At 37.4% G+C, this 18,417-nt stretch overlaps 1 protein-coding gene across 1 annotated transcript in view; it reads right to left on the bottom strand.

Annotated features, from left to right (window-relative positions):
* The window catches only part of LOC140157331 (uncharacterized), a 66,322-nt gene that overhangs the window by 21,161 nt on the left and 26,744 nt on the right, over positions 1 to 18,417 (bottom strand). The gene's annotated exons all lie outside the window — the stretch shown is intronic.

An 18,417-nucleotide genomic window follows, 5' to 3' on the forward strand; every position in this document is an offset into this window, starting at 1 on the left:
GAAACTTTACTGGAACTTTAACGGCAACTTCAAAAATATCGATTTGGATTTCTTGCTCAGATTCACTTCAACGCGAACGTCAGATTGGTTTCTGTACCAACAGCGTCTTGTTGTTTAAACTAGGGGAAGTGTATCAATGGGTGATCAAAAGAAGGGTATTATATGTAAAAGCGACTGCAACAAATGCTCCCTTTTGTTTGCTGAAGTCCTTTGTTGGTAACACTTCAATACAATTTGACAATAGGCGCTTAGTCTGAATAAACATGGATTACATCTCTAGGCGATGACCAATGCAATGGGAATTAAGCCTATGTTACTAGCTATACGCTAATATTATTATTATATCATTGTCCCGGATTATTATAATAAAAGCTCAATCATTATTCTAGTAAACGTTAGCTTTGTTAATTTTATATTTCCATCAGGACACAAGCCCTTTTATCTGTTTGCTCTCCTAGCCCACACCCCCCCCCACCACCACCACCACCACCACTACCTCTGCATATCCTCCCCTCCCTCCATCTATTCATCTAACCTCACTTTCCCACTCCCCAATGGCGTTGCCAGGAGTTTTCTTTTAGGAGGGCAAGGACTCCTCTTTGCATTCTGATCGAATTAAATATATCTCCCCGAATGATCCTCATTTTGTTCTTTAAAAAGTCCCAGAATTTTGAATTTCAACCAACATATTTCTGGATGCTCCTTTTCTGACATTCTTATTTTTTGTAACAAATGGGCCTCCTCTTTTAATAATGAATAATTTGGTTGACATACAATATCCATAGGCCTATATGCCCTAATGTATAACTTATGTTTGATGAGTGTGTTTAAAGAGTGTCAGCGTATTGCGTGGCACATGTTAGACCAGCTTTCTGCTGAATTGGGGTACATAATGTAGGCCTAAAGGAATAAAATAAATAATTAAATAAAATACCTGAACAGTACAAGCATATTTGGTTATATAGAGGTGTAATTATAAGACACGCAACGTTGTAAAAAATGTTCACAGTAGCTGCAATTCGCAGAAGTTCAGTACACTGCTAGGTCCCGTAAAATCATGCCATTTTACGGGAACTTAATCCCCTTGGCGTTGAAGTCGAAGGCAAAACTTGGTTCCGCAAGCTGATTTGGCGTACGTCATGAGCACACACAAACGTATATACCAAGTGTGACGTTTGGAACAAAAAATATTTGATCTAATTCAATCAGTAATTTTCAGCAACATGTGGCATGTTCTTTACCCAAACCAAATAAGATTTCCAATAATTGATCTATTAACTATAGATAATACATAAGTGGTAATTATGTAGTCTATGAGGAAATATCCAAACTATTGTTCTTAATTATGACGTATTTTCATCATAATTTACGGCACACTATAGATTCTCGCGTTAACTTTAACTTTAAGCGGCTTAAAATTCTTATATTTCATGAACGATGTGGTCATTTGTAAATAAGTATGTGATAGGTGATTAATTCTTCAACCACACTGGTCCGGTCATTTAGTTACGTTTAAATTTTGTGTTGGCGTTAAAATGGCAAAACAATTTTTCTTAATTCTTAAGGCATTTGTTTGTAAACGTTGATAACCTACAATCCTGGCGAAAAATGTTGCCACACCAGAGCGTTAACTGGCCAACATCCTTCCCCGCTCCCCTGTTGCAATGTTGATTTGGACAAAATCCCGGATAATTTGATATGCTAATGAGTTTTTGACCCATGTACAACCCTATGGGATAATTTCTTGGGTCACTTTGGGGGGTAATAGACTAAAAAAAAATATTAGTATAGATACCTTGGTTATCAATTTTTGCTCTAAATAGTTCAACAATTTTAAACAAGCACAAATTTGAGATTTTCTTCCAGTGTATTATTGCAGGGCGCCCCATTAAGACCAGGGTTAACTGATTCGGGCCTACCCTGAATAGAGATTATAAGTAATTATTACTTACTTGGTTACATAGAGCGTATTTATATAGTATACGGAAAGATTATACTGCTAAATAACAGATAAACTGGCTCACTATAAACACGCTCATAGATATAGATAAGTAGGAACTCGCTGTAGAAGTGACGTAAGGCTACCAAATGAATACAATGTTTGACTATATCGCCCTGCCCTACAACGTTCACGCGGTACCTATGCATTGTTAATCCGATTATGACGTCACTTCTACAGCGAATATTGATACAAAGGTGGATATATGGCGAGTAAACAACATTTTTATAGGGTTGGGCGTGTAGGTTTTGTGGGATGGTAGTTAGTTCAAATCACTGAAAAGAAATACGTGAGAAAATGCACACATGCAAAATATGAAAAGCTGCAAAAAAGATTTATTTATAGAAAATGGTGCTGAATGCGATGCGTGATAGCAATATAATTCAACGGGCAATTTAACAAAGTCGTCTCGCGTGATGAGTAGTCGTAGATTGCAAAAATAACTTTGCTTAATGTCGCTGTAGTGTATTTCCACTGCACACAACAGAAGTTATAAGATTTTCCAATGAATATTGCATTTGGACGTTATGTTCATTATATTATTGCCTTTAAGGGCATTGATATTTTATTGCATTTTCCTATAAAGTGGATATCACAACACAATGCAAACAACGAAGGCAAAACGAACGTAACTAATGAGGGAACGATAATGTAACATGTGCGTAGACCGTAAATTTGAGACAAACCGATTTACAAATGACGTGAAGAGTGAAACAAAGCATTAATCAAGTTAAAAATACATTATAAAGCATATACTGATTATACATTAACCTTGGGGATTTGAGATAAACTCCTCAACGAAAGTTTGGAAAGTTTTTTCAAGCATCTGTATCTCCAATTATTTGTGGCATATTCATATCGTGTTGCATATCACTGGATAGCTACAATACTCCTCGTTACAATGACACACCATTGGAAACAACAACATTTTTCACGACTGAGTACACGCCTTGTGAATGTAGTGAGGTCTCAAAATGAATGTGCCAAATTGACCATTATTCTGTGCTCAAACAAAGCTAGCCACTAACCTCAATAGCGGGTGGAAAAACCACAGGCAGCCACAATAGTCAGGCGCTTTCTCCTCATGCTGCTCACCGACCTGGTTACACGTTACTGTGGGATGGAATTCCATTCTTCCACAAGGATTCGTCGCAGGTCATTCAATGTGGTTGCCTATGGGCTTCTTTGGCACACACAGCACGATCAAGCTGGTCCCACAAGTGTTCAATCGGGTTGAGGTCTGGCCCCCGGGTCTGGCCTGATGGCAGGCCATTTTGACTCTACTCCCATATTCTGTAGGTAGTCGTTGACTACCGTGGCTATGTGGGACGAGCGGTGTCATCTTGGAGGATTGCATTAGGTCCCAGATTGTGAAGTTATGGGATTGCAGCTTGCTGCACAGAATAATGGTCAATTTGGCAAATTCATTTTGAGACCCCACTACAATCACAAGGCATGTACTCAGCCGTGAAAAATGTTATTGTTTCAAATGGGGTGTCATTGTAAAGGGGAGTATTGTAGCTATCCAGTGATATGCAACACGATATGAATATGTCACAAATACTTGGAGATACAGATGCTTGAAAAAACTTTCCAAACTTTTGTTGAGGAGTTTATAATAAAACATTATCATATTGATCAACAGTGCTTACACCCGACTTAAAAGTACGGTAACTCAAATGTTTTGTGACCTTTTTGATTCCTATAATTTTCTCAAAAGGCATTTTGCGTATACCTGTATTACCTGGGCTTGAATGACAATGCATAAAATCTTGCTTACGATTCTGATATTGAGCTCAATGGTATTATCTTTCTACTTGTATGTTTTGATAACAACATTATCTCTACTTTAAGAGCTTTTAAGTATAATTTATATAAACACTTGAGGCTGTTTCTTTGCTTGAACAATATACTCCATTCGTCAGTTCGTATACTTTGTTACTTAGTACTTACGAGTATAAAAATATTTACAAATGCTGCGATGTTAATGTAAAAAATACAGAAAGGGATAATAGATTGTTAAAAAAGGATTTGTCTAAATGATTTCCATGCATGCAAATTAGCATGCAAGACGAATCATGTATGAATATTGTATTTTTAAGTTGCTTTGATGATTTAAGGGAAATAATGACAACACAATAACTGAGCATGTTTTGTTTTGTTTTGTTTAACATTATATCCATTCAAACATTTATTCTAAGTTAAGTACCAAGTTTTATTATATTAGATTTAAAACCAAAGAAAACGGAAACCAAATGAACAATACCATTCAAGACTCAGTGCCGCCGAGAGCCATTGCGGGCCCAGGGTAAAATGAGCGTACGGGCCCCTTTTTTGTTCGGTTATGACGTACATGACTTCATAAGGGCGCGCAGGGCGGGTGTTATAGGAGGATTTTGTGATCCTAGCATCCTCTTTTTATGACATTTTTCAGTAGATATCCACGAAAAAAGCTTATTCCCAAAATTTCAGTTGATTCTAATTTTGCGTTCTGCTCCATAGGTCACTGTTGTAATTTCGTTCTGGTATAACAGAACGAAATTCAAATTTGGCGATATTTTTGCTAAACGAATTAATCTGCAAGAAATATTTGGTACGTAAACATTATGTAGCCATACGTATCCAGTGGTATAAAAATTCTCAACTTTTTTTGAGAAAAGTGGGGGGATGAGGCTGTGGATCATGAAATGCCCTTTTAACAGCAGTGACGTAAATATTTTTGGTAATATTGAGGGGATAGAGGTTGGTGTAAAATCCATAAAACATGTTGACGGGGAACGAAAGTAGCGTGTGTAGCTAAAGTAGCTAAAATGATCAAATATGGGCATTGCAGGGGACAAATGCGCGCGATGTGGGCAAAAATTTGTAATTTGAAAATGGTGTATTTTGCTCTCTGATTAAGTTTTTCTGAACAAATCCCGCGCGAAGCGTAGAAATTTTCAAGATAAAAACTGATCAATGAACAGTGAACGGGAAAGAAGCGCGCAAAAAGCTGCAAATTGAAAGTAACAAATCCGCCAATGGGACAATGCGAAAGAAGCGTGCGTAAATTTGCAATTTGTCGAAACCATCATTAGCCTAGAAACATTTATTTGCATAACATGGGGGTGACGGCACAGATCGCCCCAGGATTAATGCTACGAGGGGCGGTCAATTAGTTCGTAGAACAAAGTACTTGAAAATAAATTATTTCTATCTCACTCTTGAACATGGTCACTGCATGCACCCGTCTAATTTTTTCTTGAAACCTTCTATGTCAACAAAATGGACGTCTTCCGATTGCTCCATGAGCCACTGTCCCCAGCAAACCTGATATTATGAAGGTAGGACTTAAAATTCTGGAATAGGTTTTGCTAACAGGAGGTCACGTCTGGACGGGGATACGCCGACCACAGTGGCCCAAGACACGCCTTCATTGTCCGCGGGAATTTCAAGCTAGCCCAATTTTCCACCAAAACAGAAAAATTATACTCTAAAGGCTTGGCCTCGTTCAGTCCAGCATGCACGGACGCACCAGAGTCTAGCACCTTACCGATTGAGCTAATTGACTGAAAGGCAATACATGTGATGTGAGCAAACAAAATTAGTCGGAAGTCGGAAATCTTGATTTTGAGATATAGCCAACATACACTGCAAATTGGCCAGAACACATAGAACGCGTTCATTAATGTAACGGTTTTTTAACACATGACACGTGTTCAACTTATTTAGAGAACACTAGTGTTAATGTAGAGAACACAGTTGTTATTACCTCAGAACACTAGTGTAACATGTTCTAATCCTTCAATCCTAATGTTCAAAATTACTATCTATGAACACCTCGGACACATGAAAGAAATGTAACGGTTATTTAACACATGACACGTGTTCAAACATTGATTTTCAGAATGCTGGTGTTCAACCTTTATTTATACATTTTCAAAATCTCATTACTCGACAATAAACAAATACTACCATGCATTTGTTTATTGTCGAGTAATGAGATAAACAAGATAATGGCAGTGTTCCGAAGAATTCCGATGAAATCAGAGAGTTTTCACCTAAGGCAAGCCCAAGGCTCGAACCCTCGCCGATCGTATCTCCCGGCTGACAGCGCAACGCATTTTAATGCGATTAAAATCGCTCGGCCATAGTCACCCTCTTGTGTCTCTCCTATGCTTGTTCATGGCTGTCAACAGATATACGGGCTCCGAGTCGCTCCCAAAGTTGCCCTGAATTTCATTCTTCTCTAAATCCTTCGAATTTACTCTCACTATCATCCCATTTGTTTTGGAAAAGACAGTTTGTTATAGCGTTTCCCGGAAGCGTTTCCACGTTGCATCGGCCAGAGGATGATTTAAGGAAGCCCCATCATGCACTGTAAAAGTGTTATCACTAGAGTTTCAACTGCCACTTTACTTTTCAAATCCCATTGAACTCTGTGCAAAAGATGTTGTTTTAGAATTGCCCGTGTGTCATTATTACTTGGTCGATTTCAGATCTAAAGTGATGTATGCATGAAGGATAATTCACACCTTCTGTAGATAACATAAAATGTGAAATCGACCAACCTTTTGAAGGTGTTTTTATTGTAAATATATCTGTCCAAATTCAAATTTAACCATGCACGTGTGTATGCAGTGGGCGGGCAGTGGTGTCATGTTCACTCACACAGCTGTGCTAACCGCAAGACTTGCTGGGAAGTGCTTAAATCATCCTCTGGCATCGGCATTGTTGTTGTTGTTGTTACTTATATCCCTCCTTCAAAGGAGCACCGTGTATTTCTCGCTGACACGTCGCAGCTCTCCAACGCCTCTATCTGCTCATGCGTTCCATTTTTGAACACCAGTATTCAATATAATCATTCAGAACACTTGTGACACGTCTGATCAATACTATGTGTTCCACATCCAGGCTTATCATATTTTCAAATACACTAGTATTCTAAAGAGACAATTATGAACACCTCGGACGCGTCTAAGAGGCGTCACGTGTTCGGGAACATTTGCAGTGTAGGAAGTATTTCCTTTTGTTTCCTATTCTTTTGGAAATTCTTTAACTGCTCATATCTTTTGAACTGGTTGTCCAAAATGTAGAATGTGCATGGTTTGCAAAATTTACAATCCGACTTCAGACTGATCTTGCTTGATCACATAATATATTTTCATGGTTACGGTCACTTTTTTTTAATGTCAAGACACATCATGCAGACATTAACAGGTGTTATCATTTCGATAAAGCTGACGGGTTGGCGCCCAGATAGCTGTTAACCTCCTTTTTGAAGCTGGTCCGTTTCACAATACCTGGCATGTGAGACGGGAGTGCATATTCCATGCTGGCTGTAGATGGAATGAAGGACCGTTCATGACTAACAAGGTTAGATGTTGAAATTTGAACTGCGATGTTGTCAGATCTAACGGAGCGGCGAAGACAAGGGTCAGTCTGGCAAGGAAATAGTTGGCATAACAACTCCACAGCACATTCGATCGTACATAGTAGTGGCACCAACTGCTCTACGGTGGGCCAGATCATGCTAAATTTGAAGGGAGGAGGGTTCTTTCCCAGGGAGATCTATGATGGCCTTAAAAAAAATACGATTGAAACTTTAAAATGCAATCACTTGGTACTAAGCACTTATCATACAAATGCAGTTCCAAAGATATTCTATAGGAATATGTGTGACCTAGTCAGGCATAACCAGGATAAGGGGGGGGGGGGGGTTGTGCGACGGGCTCAAAAGTGGACGCTTTGTGTTTTTCATTCAAACAAAGGCCAATTTAAACTTTTTTACCGAAACTTTCCTACACCAAGTAAAAACGTTTATACATTGTGTCCACTGTTTTCTTGTTAAATAATTACTTTAAACATGCAATTATCCTAAGACACCACATCAAATTTGGTCCTATAGCACTATCGGTGCCCGGTTAGGTACCGACGGTCTTCTCTGTCATACCCTCGTCATGTAATAAATGTTACCTGTCGGGCACCGATAGCACTATAGGTCCAATTAAGACATTATGCCTAATGCTTTTTTGATTTGTTGTTAAAAAGTCGAAGACCTGTACATAAGATGCTGCGATTGAACAACATCATGACATGTCAAAAACATGGAGATGCAATTATATTTCTCTAGTAATAATATCAATCAAACGTCGATGTGTTCTTATGATTGAAATATCGATTAAATACAGTTATGTAGAAGGGTAAGTAGATTATAAATGAATGTGATAGAAATAACCATTTTGAATTTGTATAACACTGATTTCCACCGTGGGTTGATAATGTCAAACATCACAATCAATATTAATTTGTTTTGCACATTGTCCTTGGGTTTATATCAGCTCTTGTCATGTCTTAACCATTTATTCTGATGTAAGTGTTCTTTAAATGGATAAATGGTCTCTCTGCAGTGATGATCACCATGATCAACATCAAAAATACACCTAAGGCCTCGTATCCATAGGCTGTTCCCTTGTGGCATGTGCCCTTGTTCCGTGTTTACTTTTTCCCATGTGACCTGCCACACAGACAACCTATGGATACGGCCACTAAGCAAAACAAAGGTTCGTTGTCTGTGTGGTAGGTCACATGGGAAAAAGTAAACACGGAACAAGGGCACACGCCACAAGGGAACAGCCTATGGATACGAGGCCTTATCTTGCTATCTCAGGGGCCAACCCGGGGGGCCAACGTCCTATTCTATTTGTCTTATTCTTGGCCGATTGATCATATGTATCTACGGTGCAGTTATATAATTCCATGAGTCATGTGAGTTTAGGAGCAGTAAGGAGCTGCGAAGTGCAATCTTTAGTATTTCGCCACGGAACCAACACACAATAAATTTAGTACACGACAACATTATCTTCCAACACCCCCCCCCAACAAACAAACCCATCTGCTTGAGGTTTCCTACCCCTCCCCGACATCAGGCCCGTTGCCGTCCCCTTATGACCCATCATATCCCATTATGCTAGGATGACTCACGAGCTACCCCCAGTCTCATGACTTGAGCATGTGGATCGATATTCTATATTATATTATAAGTTCGCCCCGGTACGCTTGAATTCATTCTCTACATGCATGGCTTTTTTTGTTATTAACTTACGCCACTCTGGAATCAAGCGCATGGTAACCTTAATTCAATACTTGACTTTCACCTCTTGTAAAGAAGAGTGAGGAGAAAATAAAAGATTATTTGATTGGCTTGAATTAGTTATTTTAAAAGTTAAAACAAATTACCCAATAATGGTAATTTCTCGGGGTCCAGAAATCCATTACCAAAACAATGCCCAACAGCGCGCACTCGGCCAGTCGAACTGCGCATTTACTAAATTTTGTCATAGGGCCTGCACTTTGGCTCGACATTTGAAAGGGCGTGAATTCATTTTTGGATACGCCCCTATTATAATTAGGTAATAATCGACTCTCACACATTCCCTATTATGTATATACATGTACCACATGTAGTAAATCTGTCTGCTTTATCTGTATTGTGCCGTTCTTAAGCAAATAGTTAAACACGATTTCATCAAACATTATAACAATAGCTCTTTTACAGTGTGCAATCATCCCGGGCAATAATTTGGCAATAATAGAGGATGTGCGTGAAATTATTGATTGGCTCCATACAAAGGATTTGAACCGGTGTCCTTCACCGTAATCATGGCGCAATGCAGTGCATTCAATCAAACGTTGTCGTCAACCTATTTGATCGTATAGTGCATTTGTTATGTGTGAGACGAGCTGTCGCGGTAGATTGCAATAGCTTGTAATCATGCTTTTGTTGAATGAATTTGAGTACTCCGCCATATTTACGGTATGCTACGTCATAATCTAGGTGATTATTTGCATTGGATGTCTTGAATACGCTGGCAAAGTTGTGTAATAATCGGACTAATGCTATAACAGTAGGTGAATACAAGTATTGAATATAGGCCTATCGCGTTGCAAAGCCCAATTCAGTGATCCCAGCGAAGGTGAAAAAAAAAATCAAATTGTTACTTTTATAAAAATTTTAATGAAAAAATTGGCAAAAACCCAAGAAAACGGCAGTATCGACGAAGTTGAAGCCCCATTCAAATAGGCCTACATGTAGCTAATTTATATACTGTCTGTAATTACAGATTCACGTAAATGCATTATTTTTGTCTTAAATAGGCCTACACGGCTTTTGGCTGAACCACTAGCAGAAGACACCAAATTGATGTTTTATGACCTTTGACATTCTTTTGTGGCGAGTGACATGGTCAGTTCAATTCACGCCGAGTGTCCTTGACAGGTTTGACTCTGCTTCAGTGGTCATGAAAGAATTCAAAAGATAACCTCTGCCCCAACAATCCCAAGCAATTGTCTGAAACTGCTTTTCGGATGATGTATCATAAGAACTCAGTCGTCAAATGATGATAGTCATATGATGACCAAAATATTATTACTGACTACTATATCATTGAAGACTGAGTTCCGCAGTACAAAATCTGAATTTTGATGATTTTTACGATCGTCCGGATGAAAAAATCACTGAATGGGCCGTTAGTTCCCTCCTCTCCTTACCTTGGCAATATGAATCAAAGAAAAATAAAGAAAAAATAAATAAAACAAGAAAAAAAAAAGACAAAGAAAAGAAACAATAAAAGAAAAAACAAATATGAAAAGTTCGAACAATATTTGGTTTATAAAATTAATGTGACCGTGATGAGGCTCGAACTCACCACCTTCCGATTTAAAGTTCGAAGCGCTCGTGAACAAAATTCTGATGCCTTACCAAGTGAGCTGTGCTCCTGAGAGACGAAATAAAAATAAAATAATGCACTGTATACCTGCTTGTGTCGGTAATTGATTTGCTCATATTCCATAATGGTACAGTGCAACAGAGCAAAAAATGCCCATAATTTAAAAGCTATATAATTTATGAACAATATACACCACACATAAAAATACTAATACAAGGGCATTTCAACATAAGAATCCAAACAATTAAGTACCAACATGCACAGCTTTGTCCTTATATCACATTTGGGTTTTAACAAAATGTTATCAAACCTCTACTGTGATTGGCAGCTGCACAAGGCATCTCTTTGATAGCTGATAATGGCCATCCATTCAGCAAGTGGCTACTAACTGACCTTGACAGGCTTGAATGAGCACTGTCATCTGCTACAAAACCATCACACTCTAGGTTTGACAATGCCTCATTTCAAATATATAGTTTTAGTTTTGGTTTTGGTTTTGGTCACGTGCTTTCCTATTGTCCTGCCTAACCACTTGAATCACAAGATATCGAACTCTTTGTTTCTACCTTTTGTTTAAAACTAAACATTTGTGACAGGTAGTTTCGGTTTTGGTTTCAGTTTCTTATAAGTGGTGTGACGAATAAAATTACAGGATTTTCGAGTTACCTGATCTAAGTATACAAAAGAAATGTTTAAATTTCGCAGTGCAATATTCACGAGCAGAGAAGTCGAACAAAACAGTCTACATTTGAAAGCATTGATTTAGTTTGAAAGCATTGGCTTGAGACTACGAAATAGCCTAAGCTGATTTCACTGTGAAAATATATAGACCATCGAAATATTTGCATTCGACATTACAAAAGGGTCCACTACTGTAATTGTATAGGTGCTATAAACAAAATCGATTCATGTCCTTAATCCCATGTACCAGAATCGATGGAAGGCCATTATATGACCTCTAATAACCTAATGACTTTTACTGAAGCAATTTTTACTGCAAAAAGTAGAAGATAGAGGGGAGAAGGTTGGGTGTGTGTGTGGGGGTGTGTGTGTGTGGGGGGGGGGGGGTTGGAGGGCAAGGGGGATATGGGCCGGGAGAGAGAAACATATGAGAGAGAGCATTGGAAGTGAAAGAGAAGGGGAGGAGAGCTCGAGATGAAGATATCGAATGTAGGGGAGGAGGAGGGGAAAGGGGTAATTTAGGAAATATGTGGTTATATAGGGAGGGGAGCCCCCTCTTAAAGAGGTATGGGTTGTGCTTCCCTGGGATAATAAACTAATTCATAATCAAATCATCTCCATGCATCGTTTATGTTTCATACAAACAAACAAATTCCCCACCCCACCCCATCCTTCAGTATACGCGCATGTATATGATTTCTAGGCCTAGAACTCGTGAGTGTAATATGCCACCTACCTTCGACAGAGAGCATCAACTGTCGTCCGCGGATAGATTTCCGATATCAATCATGATAATAATTATGTTAGCACAATAGGCTATTGTATACTTCTGGTTATATACCCTATACTATGTCCTCCCAGCATAATAGTGTTATGATTGCAGATCAGATCAGCTCTACTTTTTAATCCCTTGATTTTTGGTTTCTGAACAAAAGAGAAACCAAAACTATATATTTGAAATGAGGGAATGGGGTGAAAGACTATTATTATTGATTAGCATGATTAGGCGCGGATTTTAAAAGTACATGTACAGCTCCTATGCGTGTGTAGCAAAAAATGGGAATAGAATGTTTGGAGTCATGTAACTAAAATACTAAATGCATTCTGCAAAATGTGCTCTATCTGACCAATTTATAAAGCATTTCATTAGCTTTAATTTGACACATTGTTTGACATGTTTGGAATTATGGTAAATCATTAAATAAAATATTTATTAATTAATCAATTATGTCAATTAATTAAAATTTAATGCAAATATGCATATTTTCTCTGACAGAATTGTAGGATTTGACAAGAGCCATTTTTCTTGTAAGTTTGATTCTTATAACATACCGGTATCGTATTGCGTCCCATTATAGTTACAGAAAAAATACGCGTGCAGGACACACATACGCACCCTACACACCCCCCACCCAAAGGATCGTACCGTTTTTCAATCGTATAACACTCTTTGGCGCTAGTAGTAGTAGTAGTAAATTCCAATTTTCTTTGCTTTACCTCACTTGTTCTGCTCAAAATTGAAAGGGGACATATCTGACAGTAAAAGCTTACATTTTATGGAAATTATGTTGAACTATTTGTTTAAACAGCACAAAACAGATAAAGCAAAATTACTATACATAGGACTATACATGTATGGTATACCAGGGACTGTTTAAGAATATATCATTAGATTTATGATATTTACTTCGAGGACTGTTATATATCAAAAATGTGAAAAATATCAAATTTTAATAATTTGTCATAAAATTTGTATTATATCATAAATTTCAATGAAATTTATTTGATATCAGAAAGACATTCTTCGTATTCAGAATGCAATTCGATATGTCTGATGTGCTCTCATGTCCCACAAAAATACTATCGAAACGCTCAAAATGCTCATTCCAGATCCCTTAAAGTCATAATGTACGATCTTATAATATGAATTTGGTTAATTTTTTTCAAACCTGATTTTTTAGCATATTTGTAAATATCTTTACAACTTGCACCTAAATGGAATCAGCCAAATTGCTTGTGTTTGTAGGTAAATAGAGCAAAGTTCGACATAAAGTCATAATGTCCTCCCATAGAACTGCGTGTTAAACGGCCAAAATAACAAGCAGTGTTTCTTTCACTTCACCTTATTATTTCAGCTCAAAATTAACAGAAACCATTCCCGATAATTATTACTAGTATTATTTCAGCATTTTGAGTATATAATGATCGTACATTAAGTCTTTAATTTGGTTAATTTTCTTTGTCTTTTTTTTTCTTTTCTTGTTTTATTTATTTTTCTTTGATTTATATTGCCAGGGTAAGGAGAGGAGGGAACTAAAGGAATATTCAGTGATTTTTTATATTTTTTTTTCATCCCGACGATCGTAAAAATCCTCAAAATTCAGATTTTGGATACTAGACTGCGGAACTCTGTCTTCAATGATAGTCAGTAATTTTTATATTTTGGACATTACTATGACTATCATTTGAGGACTGAGTTCTTATGATCCGAGGAGCAGTTTCAGACAATTGCTTGGGATTATTGGGGCAGAGGTTATCTTTTGAATTCTTTCATGACCACTGAAGCATAGTCAAACCTGTCAAGGACACTCGGCGTGAATTGAAAGACCATGTCACTCGCCACAAAAGAATGTCAAAGGTCATAAAACACCAATTTGGTCATTTGGTGTCTTCTAAAGGCCTTATTATGGCTGATTTTGTACCTTTCGTCATTGTCATAGGTGTGCTAACAAAGCTTGCTAGTGCAGTGGTTCAGCCGAAAGCCGTGTGTCTAAGGCAAAACATAATGCATTTACGTGAGTCTGTAATTTATATACCGGTACTGACAGTATATAAATTAGCTACATGTATTTGAATGGGGCTTCAACTTCGTCAATACTGTCGTTTTCCTGTTTTGTTTTTTTGCCATTTGTTTTTTATTAAAAAATTATAAACGTAACAATTTGATTGTTTTTTCACTTTCGCTGGGATCACTGAATGGGACTTTGTAGCGCGGATTATTCAAAACTTGTTTTTACCTACTGCTATATATATAGTATTAATCCGATTATTACATAACTTTGCCAGCGTATTCAAGACATAGGTTATGTAAGGGATAAACTGTACATGGGTATACGCCGTAGAAGTGACGTCATAATCGGATTAACTACCATAGCAATAGATGAATACAATTTTTGAATATACCGCGCTGCACTGCAGCAGGTTGCACTCATCGCCTGTCGTCAATCATATAGGCCTAATAGATTGGATACAATACCGCTCTTTTCAAATAATCTTACAGGTGCAATCTATGGTTCAATGCATCGGTACAACATGAACGTTGTAGTGCGGGGCGATATAGCCAAAATTGTATTCATCTATTGCTATGGTAGTTAATCCGATTAACTACGTCACTTCTACGGCGTATAGAGGCCCTGCATGCTTTTATTGATTGGCTCCAAACAAAGGATTTGAAAAGTGTCCTTCACCGTAATCACGGCGCAATAGCCTACAGTCCATTCAATCAAATGTTGTCAGTGTGCGAGACGAACGATGTATAAATCTGGAGGTCACATCATCACTTATCATGCTTATTGTAAAAAGTTTGTCCAATGCATATACTGTGTGTAGGCCTATTGTTCCCGGGTATTGTCAATGCAATCAAGCAAACAGGTATTATATTTTGAAAAGGCCGCTATAGTATATTCACATGGGTGTCTTGAATGGCCAATCATATGGGACATAATCAAATTGCAGTGACTGCTTCCTTTGTTACCACATGTCAGTCATCTTGTGATTATTGGACCATGTAAACCTGCAAAAAACGAGCCAAAGTGCAGGCCCTATGAACGTCAAGCAAGCTGCGAAAGTCAATTACCTAGCTATTATAAACAGGTCGTTGTTAGATAATTTCACAATACTTGTTAAAAATTCATTATGTAATGAAGAAATCGTCTTTGCTGATACTACGAGATAAAGCAGTCCTTTATCGAATAAAAGAAGATGTTAGTGCAAACTTTCAATTAAAGCCATTATTATAACATTTACTGAGGAGAACGCCCTCAATATTTTTCAAAATTATGGTTTTTTTACATGATTATATTGTACTTTATTAAATTAACATACCCTGCAAAAATCAAGACTATAGGTGCTCTGTCTTTCTCAAAATCCAAGATTTTGAATAAAACGCAGGAACCGTCGTTGTATTATTACGATGGAAATGTTAGTCGAACGTATACACGATGTTCATAACACAGCCTACGTACATGGCGTGCAAGATGGATATACACATCAAAGGATAGTACCGTAACACAACCGACGGAGTGGTACACATTGGCGACATCGCCGCTGGTAGTAAATTCCTATTTTCTTTGCTTATTTATCTCAGTTGTCGGCTCAAAATTAAAAGGGGCATATCTGATAATAAAAGCTAACATTTTATGCCAAAGAAATACTAATCTATTTTGGATGGAAATGTTATAATATGGCTTTAAACGAGTTAAAGTAAAGTAGAAGCCCTGACATGGACACATGGCGCAAGCTACTTCTATAACAATGCAATTTCATTTCCTTTTAATAAAATTTATTATTCTGATTTCTGTCAGAATATTATTTTATGCTTCTTTTAATTATTGCGTTTTTTCCTTGGCAAAACAATTCCTATTATATATCAGCTAGAGATTTGTTAAATGCATTATATTGCCAAGACTGCATAAAACTTTAATTGAATGTCAAGTTGATGATGTTATTAATAATGCTCTGCTTAGCGGCCATACGTTTGAGATATTTTCTCAAAAGAGTTATCAGAAAGAACCACTGAACTAATACTGGGCATGTTCATACCGATTGCATAATGCATTTTTCAAGCTGATTCCAAATATGGTTAAAAAATGTACAATAATTCTGAACATTTCGAATTTTAAAGTTATTTTGGACCCCGTGCGGAGAGAATTAACGCTTCAGAAACAAGTTGCTATTATTATAAATGTCATCAAAATGTCATTATAGCCAGTTAAGATTCACCTCTTTGGTATTAATCTTGAACACGTCGCGGAGATGTTTACATCGTTACGAACATTGTGCTGCGAACAGTGAACTGCGCAATAATGGTGTGCGCACATTGGAGTGACGTATGTAGTGTTAAATCGCAAAGGCCTTTGGGAGTTGCCGAACTGTATGATTGATTTAATGTTTTTCACTTTTTGCATGCGTTAATGAGCTGCGTTGTGTCTCTGAGGGTCGGCGACCTAAAGGACAAGTCTATATTTGTGATGCGTTAAAACACGGGTTAAAGATAAATAATTATTATGATGCCTTGGTCCGATCAATAGAAAAAACATCAAGGTCAAGAAAAATGTGTGTACTAGTATATCACTACATCACCTTAGCAATGGAGCCGGGGTTTTCCTGGTGGGGTGCGAATTATTAAGGTATCTCATTAAACTTGAAATGCGAAATATTGCAGGCGTGGCGGGGATATTAAACTGCATTCCATCACCCGTAGCTGAAAGAATGATACAAATTACAACGCAATACAATAATATTATAAGATCAATTTTAAGCGACTTTTATCCACCCAATTTGGCAGTCACAACACCGGTTGAATGTGATGAGGATGGACCCCAATAATGGCCGGATAAATTCTGTTCATTACTAGGCATTTAATAGGCTTTGCAGTTACTGTCCGTTTTTCCTATTCAGTGCACACACAGCGCTCCAATTGATGGTTGACCTTTAGCTCACTCACTGTACTGTAGATATAAGCAATAGACTTGACTTGTAGGCTGGAGGGAAATCCCTTCACCTAATAATAGCCATAGAGGCTCACATGTGAATTATAATGGTCATCTTTAACATACTTCAATTTGAAGTAAAAAATGTCACGGGAAAGCTGTTGTCGAGCTGTTTTTCCGAAGAGAGTCTTCCAAAATTTCATAATAGTCGGACGTGTAATTTTAATGGCAAATTGTGCTTAACAGCTGACTCGAGATAGCTCCAACTTCGAGCGAGCACCATCGTGTGATCGGTTTGATCAATTTTCGCCATATGGTCATCTAAAAATGATTAAAATGCGATTTTGGGAAGATTGTTGTCGAGCCCTCCCAAATATGGAGTTCTGACTGCTCGATAGGGAGCTAAAAAATGGAAAAACTTTTTCCAAACCGTGTTAAGTCTAAAACGATATGTTTCTCATTTACTTGTGTAATACGATCACAATAAATGTGACAAGTTTAACATGAGTTGTACCATCAACATGGCTGGATAACAATATGCAGACTTTTGTTCTCATTTCGGAAACAAAGGCCATGCACGCTCAGTATTGTAAATGTGCGTTTGCTTTGTAATGCTGCATCCAACTGAAATTATAATATCTATTTCATCACAGCACATTGCGATATCGCACAGGTAAATCAGACACATATGTTTATGGATTTAACCAGGGATATGAGACACATCCCTGATTTAACATAGTTGAGCTGTTTTGAATGGGGTTTATCTTGATGTAATGGGGTTTAAGTCCTGTAAAAGTCGTGGTAGACATGACTGCATAATGGCTACTCGTCTATATCCACAAAATGTTGAGACATAAAGCGCATTGTGTTAAACGTGAAAACTATCTGTTAAAAACAAACGAAAGCATTGTGCACTAGAAAACTGGAACAGGAAAGCAAGAAGAAGCGATTATATTTCCACTTCAAATGACAACGTCAATATATAATATTTTCATGGTTTTGATATACATTCTTATTGACAAAATATGAAAAAGTACCACATGCATCTTTCCTGAACATTTCAATGTAAATAGGGCTCAAAATATTTAACCACACATTATAAACAAACTAATATTTTACTGCTCAACAAAGGTGTTTTTATGAGCTGCAAGTTTATGTTTTACTGCTATTTCAAAATGCAGCACTCTCCATACTTTAATTTCTGAGAAAATATAAAATATACAACAAAACGTTTTTTCAGCATCTTATTTCCCCTAATAAATCGGCTCATTTTCAGCCAGTGACTGTAGACCATTGTTTTTATGCTAATGCTGTTACG

This window comes from Amphiura filiformis, chromosome 7 (assembly GCF_039555335.1).
Source record: "Amphiura filiformis chromosome 7, Afil_fr2py, whole genome shotgun sequence".
NCBI classification, from domain to species: domain Eukaryota; kingdom Metazoa; phylum Echinodermata; class Ophiuroidea; order Amphilepidida; family Amphiuridae; genus Amphiura; species Amphiura filiformis.